Raw genomic sequence first — 6,766 nt, forward strand, 5'->3', positions numbered from 1 at the left:
GTCCCAGCGCAGTCGGTACGTGCCGCTAGGGTTCATCGCCAGGGGAGTCGTGGTTTCCCGCAGTGTGGATCGGGCAGGGCGAGGAGGATCCCGCCGCTGCTAATGGCTGGACGTGGAGCGGGACCCCCTCCTGCTGCGAGTACCGCGGGGGGGGGGGGCTGGAAGGGCTCGACCGCCGCCGCCCCATGCGTCGGGACGGGGCGCACCGCCGGCCGGACAGCAGCCGCCGGCACTTGCGCCGGGTGCTGCAGGTCGTGGAGGCGCTCTCCAGCCGCGGCAGCAGCTGGGCGCTCCGGGAGTTCGGGCTCCTGAGGCGCAGCCAACGACGGCTGGCCGGGCAGCGCATAGACCCCCGGTGCCATCTCATGCTGCTGGGGTCGGCCGGGGAGGCCCTCGCCCTCCGCCGCCGGCGGCGCCGGCTCCTGGGTCGATGACGACTGGTATGGTTAATACTGGCCGTGGAGCTCCTCGCCCTGCACCGCCGGTGGTGCTGGCTCGTAACGCGTCGGCGGAGGGGATGGCTGCTCTGAGGGCCGAGACGCCGGGGGCCACGGTGGCTGCCGGTGTCGCTGCTGATCCGGTGGCGGCAACTGCCGGGGGTCAGCGTGCACCCCCGCCACACCTTGCAGTTCGTCAGGCGCAGAATCGTTCGGGGCAGAATCAGGTTCAGAGTAATCAGAGTAATACCAGTGGGAGACCGACTGATGCACCTCGAGGCAAGTGGGGTGATGACGGGTTTGATGCGTATGGAGTAGGCCAGCATCGGGGCTCATCTTCAGCGGGAGGAGGTCGGGGTTATGCTTGGCAGAGTGACGGGTCTGCAGAGAGACCGTTCCTGGGGCCGGCTGGAGGCTTCGTTGAGGGGGCCTCAGGACCTGATAACAGGCACAGAGGAGGTTATCGCGGATACCGTGGTCGTGGTGGAGGCCGCGGAAGGTTCCGCCGGCCGCCTCCCCCTAGACATGTTGACTCTGATGGGGCGGCGATGGAGACTGATCAGACACCACAGGAGCTACCTCCCCAGGCGATGGAGGTGGTGAATGCACTTGCGGTTGCTGAGGTTCCTGGGATTGCGAAGGAGGCTGAGGTGGTTCAAGTGGCTGATTCTGAGAGGGCATCCAAGTACGCTCGGAAGAAAGAGAGAATGCTTTGTTACCGGTGCGGAGAGAAGGGGCACTTCATCGCGGAGTGTGTGGCCCAGCTGTGCGAATCCTGTGGTAAGCCTGCGCATGCTTCAGGGGATTGTCCTTTGCTGAGGGACCATATTCCAGCTCTTACTGTATATGGTGTGTACTGTGCGGAGCTGATGTTCTTCGAGTCAGCGGCTGCGAGGGAGATCCCAGCTGATACACAGAGCCTTACTTCTGGTTTGGTCAAGGTGACACAGGGAGATGTCTCCCAGGCTCAGATTGTGCAGAGACTTCAGGAGTTGGCTCCGGGTGATTTTCAGTGGGACCTCGTACCCGTTGAGGATAGAGTATTCAGAGTGGAGTTTCCTTCGATTGAGGACTTGCAGCGTTTGTTGAGCTTTGGGATGTGTAAGGTGCCAGGCACCAAAGGTATTTTGGAGTTCCACGAGTCGAAGAAAGTTGAGCCTAAGGGAAAGCCTCTTACTCAGGTGTGGCTGCGTTTCTCGGGGGCACCGTCTGAGGCTCTTTCTGATGTGCGTGTGGTGGCTAGTTTGGGGATTATGGTTGGTAAGACGGAGAAAGTGGATATGGCGTTCACTAGAGCTCAGGGGGTGGCTCGACTGCGAGTTAGCATTCTGGATATTGAGTATGTCCCAGACGTCATCAACTGGACCTATAGAGGTGAGGTGTTTCCACTTGATATTGAGTTTGAGGATGCAGAGTTGTTTGCTGAGGTTGCTGCTGGCACTGACGTGGATATGCACGATGGGGGTGATGATACAGGTGCTCCCAGGGAGCAGGCGGATGAGGCAACACAGGAGCCCAATGGATCGGGGCCTGCTGCTCAGGAGCCGGAGAACGGAGCCGGGATGGAGCAGTCCCCGGCTTCGTCTTTGCCTCATAACTCACTGCGGTTTGGATCTTTTCTGCCGTCGTCGGCGCCTCCTCGTCTGTGGAGTGATCGGGTTGACTCTGACGATGCGTTCGAGCATTCGCTACCGGTCTTGGACTTTGGGCGGTCACCCCGGCAGTCGGCCAGCTTCAGTGCCCGTGTTGTTCAAGAGGTGGAGCCTCAGGAATCGCCAGGGCGATCTAGGTCTTCGGTTTCCTTGCGGAGGGGAGGGGCGTCTGGGCAGGTGGCCACGACTCCCTCTCATTCTTCTGTTTCACAGCAGGCGGCGCAGGTACCTGTGTCCAGCCGGGGCGACATATCTTTGGGGCAGGAGGCCCTGGAGGTCTGTCTCGCGGGAGCCTCGTTGGTGGTGGGGTCGCCGGAGGTGCTAGGCAGGCGTCAGGGGCAGGTGGCCCCTGACCCTCTAGTACCGACGGCGGTCCTGCAGGTGGAGCGCACGGCTGCCACGGCGTCGGCTGGGGGGGTCGGACTAGGGCAGGAGGCCCTGGTGCCAACTCCGTCAGGCATCTCCACATCTCCTACGCGGTCCCCCTCTCCCAGACCTACTCCGGGAGCCGCTACTCGGGAGGAGGTGATCGCGTTCGGAGGGATCCGAGACCCTGCTTCCGAGGGGAGGCGGACGAGCTCTCGTCTCCAGGACCTTCCGGAGGTTGATGATTTGCAGCAGAGGTGCGCTATGCGGGCGGCCAAGCTGCGTGATGTGGAGAGCACAACAGGTATGTCAGTTAATGTTTCAAATTCTATTCTGCATTTCTCTAAGGATGAGATTATTAATAATGCAAACCAAGTGGGGGTGTCTCTTGGGAATAATAATTTGGAAATTGAAAACTCGGTTAATGATCTTTTAGATTTGGAAGCGGAACGGGCCTTGGAGTCTATTAGAAACCTAGCGGCTGTAAAACCTTTGAATGATGCGGAGATTGAGGCCTTGGGTGTTAGGGTGCTTGATAAATTCTGCGCGGATCTTGTTCCTCCGTCTGCGGAGCCTGATGAGGATGAACTCCAGGTAGATGATGCAGCTCATGTTCAACCAGAGCACGGTTATGAGGACCGGGCTACAGGTGATAACATTCCTAAACGTAAGTGGAAGCGGAAGGTGTACCCTGCATCCGCGGTACGCAGGAGTGCTAGAATTCGTAAGGCCAAAAAATTCCATGATGACCTATGAAAGGAATATTCTGAAATAGCAGAGGTCTTAAGGACTTGGCTAAACGTAGGTTTCTAGCAGAGGCATCTTTAGAGCACCGTTTAGATTTCATTGCTCTCTCTGAAACTGGTAGGGATAATTTTGCACCTCAGTTTCTTAACACGTTGTCGGGAGGGGTGGAATTCGATTGGCATTGTCTTCCTCCAAGAGGGAGGTCTGGGGGCATCTTGCTGGGTGTGAGATGTGATTCCCTTGAAGTCCGGAGTGTTGTTATGGGTGACTTTGCAGTGAAATTCAGAGTCAGGTCCAAAATAGATGGGTTTAACTGGGTGTTGGTGGCGGTCTACGGGGCTGCACAACCTGAGCTTAAACCTGAATTTTTGGCTGACCTGGTTCGAATTTGTGGGTCCGAACAACTCCCTATCCTGGTTGGGGGGGACTTCAACATTATTAGGAGGCGGGATGAAAAGAATAACGATAATTTTGATGGGCGATGGTCCTTTATGTTTAATACCATCATTGAGAGTTTGGATTTGAGAGAAATCGAACTCTCTGGTAGACAATTTACCTGGGCTAACTCTTTACCAAACCCGACATATGAGAAGTTGGATCGGGTTCTTGCAAGTGCCGAATGGGAGCAGAAGTTCCCTCTGGTCACGGTGCAGGCTCTAACGCGAGGAATTTCGGACCACACACCGCTATTTGTTGACTCAGGGGAGCCAAGGCATGTGGGAAACAAGAATACTTTCTCCTTTGAAACGTCATGGTTTGAAAGAGAAGGTTTCTTGGATATTGTTGCCAGAGAGTGGGCTAGAGAGTCTAGGGGTAGATCGCCTGTCGAGAGATGGCAGAATAAGGTTAGGCATTTGAGGTGCTTTCTTCGAGGTTGGGCTAAACATCTAAGTGGAGTTTATAAGGTTGAAAAAGACAAACTCCTGGAGATTATTCAATACCTAGAGGTTAAAGCTGAATCAGCGGTTCTTCAATCTGCGGATATGTGCTGTAAGATTGATGCGGAAAAGAGGTTGAAGGAACTTCTCCGCGAAGAAGAGCTGAAGTGGGCGCTCAGAGCAAAGGTTCGCAAAGTAATCCAAGGGGATGCGAACACTCAATTCTTTCATCTGATTGCGAATGGCAAACACAGAAAGAAAAAAATATTTCAGCTCGAGCAAGATGAAGGCACAATTGTTGGTCACGATAATCTTAAGCTATACATCACCGAATACTACAAGCAGTTATTTGGACCGCCGGAGGATAGCGCTGTGTCCCTCGATGAGTCCAGGACTGAGGATGTGCCTCAATTAACTGCTGCTGATAATGACATGCTAGTTGCGCCGTTTACGGAAAAGGAGGTTTTCGATGCCATCTCTCAGATGGAGAACAATAAGGCTCCCGGGCCGGATGGGTTCCCGGCGGAGTTTTACAAAAGATGTTGGCATATCATCAAAGGGGATCTGCTACCCATGTTCCACGACCTTTTTGCTGGACGGCTTCAACTTTTTCATTTGAACTTTGGAACGATAACGTTGCTTCCAAAGAAGACCGACGCTCTCAGGATTGAGCAGTTCCGTCCTATCTGCCTCTTGAATGTCAGTTTCAAAATTTTTACCAAGGTTGGGACTAATAGGCTCACACAGATTGCGCATTCTGTGGTGCAGCAATCCCAAACAGCTTTCATGCCAGACAGAAACATCCTTGAAGGGGTGGTGGTGTTGCATGAAACGCTCCAGGAAATTCACTCTAAGAAACTTGATGGAGTCATCTTTAAAGTAGATTTTGAGAAAGCGTATGACAAAGTTAAATGGCCTTTTCTGCAACAAGCTTTGCGTATGAAAGGTTTCCACGAGGGCCGGAGGAGCCAGATTGAAACTTTTACGCAAAAGGGTAGTGTTGGCATAAAAGTGAATGACGATGTCGGTCATTACTTCCAGACACATAAGGGCCTGCGGCAGGGAGATCCGATGTCCCCTATTCTGTTCAACATAGTAGCCGATATGTTGGCGGTGTTGTTAGGGAGAGCCAAGGAAGTTGGCCAAATAGGGGGCTTGGTGCCACACTTAGTGGATGGGGGTATATCCATCCTGCAATACGCTGATGACACTATCATCTTCATGGAGCATGACTTGGTAAAAGCTAGAAATCTGAAGCTGCTGCTTTGTTTGTTTGAGCAGCTAAGTGGGCTCAAAATTAACTTCCACAAAAGTGAGTTGTTCTGCTTTGGGAGAGCCAAAGAGGAACAAGAGGATTACAAGCAGTTGTTCGGATGTGGTTTGGGTGAGCTGCCTTTTACCTACTTAGGAATTCCTATTCATCACCGCAAGCTCACGAATAATGAATGGAAGTGTATTGAGGATCGTTTCGAGAAGAAGCTAAGTTGTTGGAAGGGCAAGCTCATGTCGTATGGAGGCCGTTTAATTCTTATTAATTCGGTGCTCACGAGCATGCCCATGTTCCTTTTGTCCTTCTTTGAAGTCCCAGTTGGAGTTAGGAAACGACTGGACTTCTATCGATCGAGGTTCTTTTGGCAGGGGGAGGAGCCTAAGAGAAAATATTGGTTAGCGAAGTGGGATATCATTTGTAGACCGAAAGACCAAGGGGGTATGGGGATTGAGAATCTCGAAGTCAAGAACCGGTGCCTTCTTAGTAAGTGGTTGTGGAAGTTATCCTCAGGAACTGACGCCATGTGGGCTCAAATCCTGCGTAACAAGTATCTCCAAACCAAAACTTTGGCTCAGGTGTCGGTTAGACCAACTGATTCACCCTTTTGGAAAGGGCTTATGAAAGTGAAGCTTTCATTTTTTCAGAGATCAAAGCATTTAGTTGGTAATGGTGCAAGCACGAGATTCTGGGAGGATACTTGGCTTGGAGAGGCTCCCCTAGCAATCCAGTATCCGTCTCTGTATCGTATAGCTCGAAGGCGCGATGCTTTGGTTGCATCGGTCTTCGCCTCGATACCCCTGGATATCCAGTTTAGAAGATCGTTAGTGGGCAATCGTTGGGAAGAGTGGCTGCATCTAGTTAGGAGACTGATGCAGGTACAACTATCTCAACAACCTGATAAATTACGCTGGAATCTCACTAGGTCGGGGGGATTCACGGTTAAATCAATGTATGTTGATGTTATTAATTCCAGCTCGATTCCTACTTCAAAGCATGTGTGGGACGTCAGAGTTCCTTTAAAGATCAAGGTGTTTATGTGGTTTCTACATAAACAGGTGATCTTAACAAAGGATAATCTTATTAAGCGTAATTGGACAGGACCTACTAGGTGTAGTTTCTGTGATCAGGGTGAAACCATTAAACATCTTTTCTTTGACTGCCCACTAGCTAGAATTCTTTGGACGACTATTCAAGTCGCTTTCAATATTACCCCACCAAGGTCGGTTAACATGTTGTTTGGGACATGGCTAACTAGGGTAGAGCCCGAGTTAGCAAAACATATTCGCTTGGGGGTTTGCGCTTTTTTGTGGGCGCTTTGGAATTGCAGAAATGACTTCGTCTTTAACAGATCAACAAATATCCATGTTTTGCAGGTTATCTTCCGAGCAACGGCTCTTATCCGTTCCTGGTCGCTAC

The sequence above is a fragment of the Triticum dicoccoides genome, chromosome 7B (genome assembly GCF_002162155.2).
Source record: "Triticum dicoccoides isolate Atlit2015 ecotype Zavitan chromosome 7B, WEW_v2.0, whole genome shotgun sequence".
Classification (NCBI taxonomy): domain Eukaryota; kingdom Viridiplantae; phylum Streptophyta; class Magnoliopsida; order Poales; family Poaceae; genus Triticum; species Triticum dicoccoides.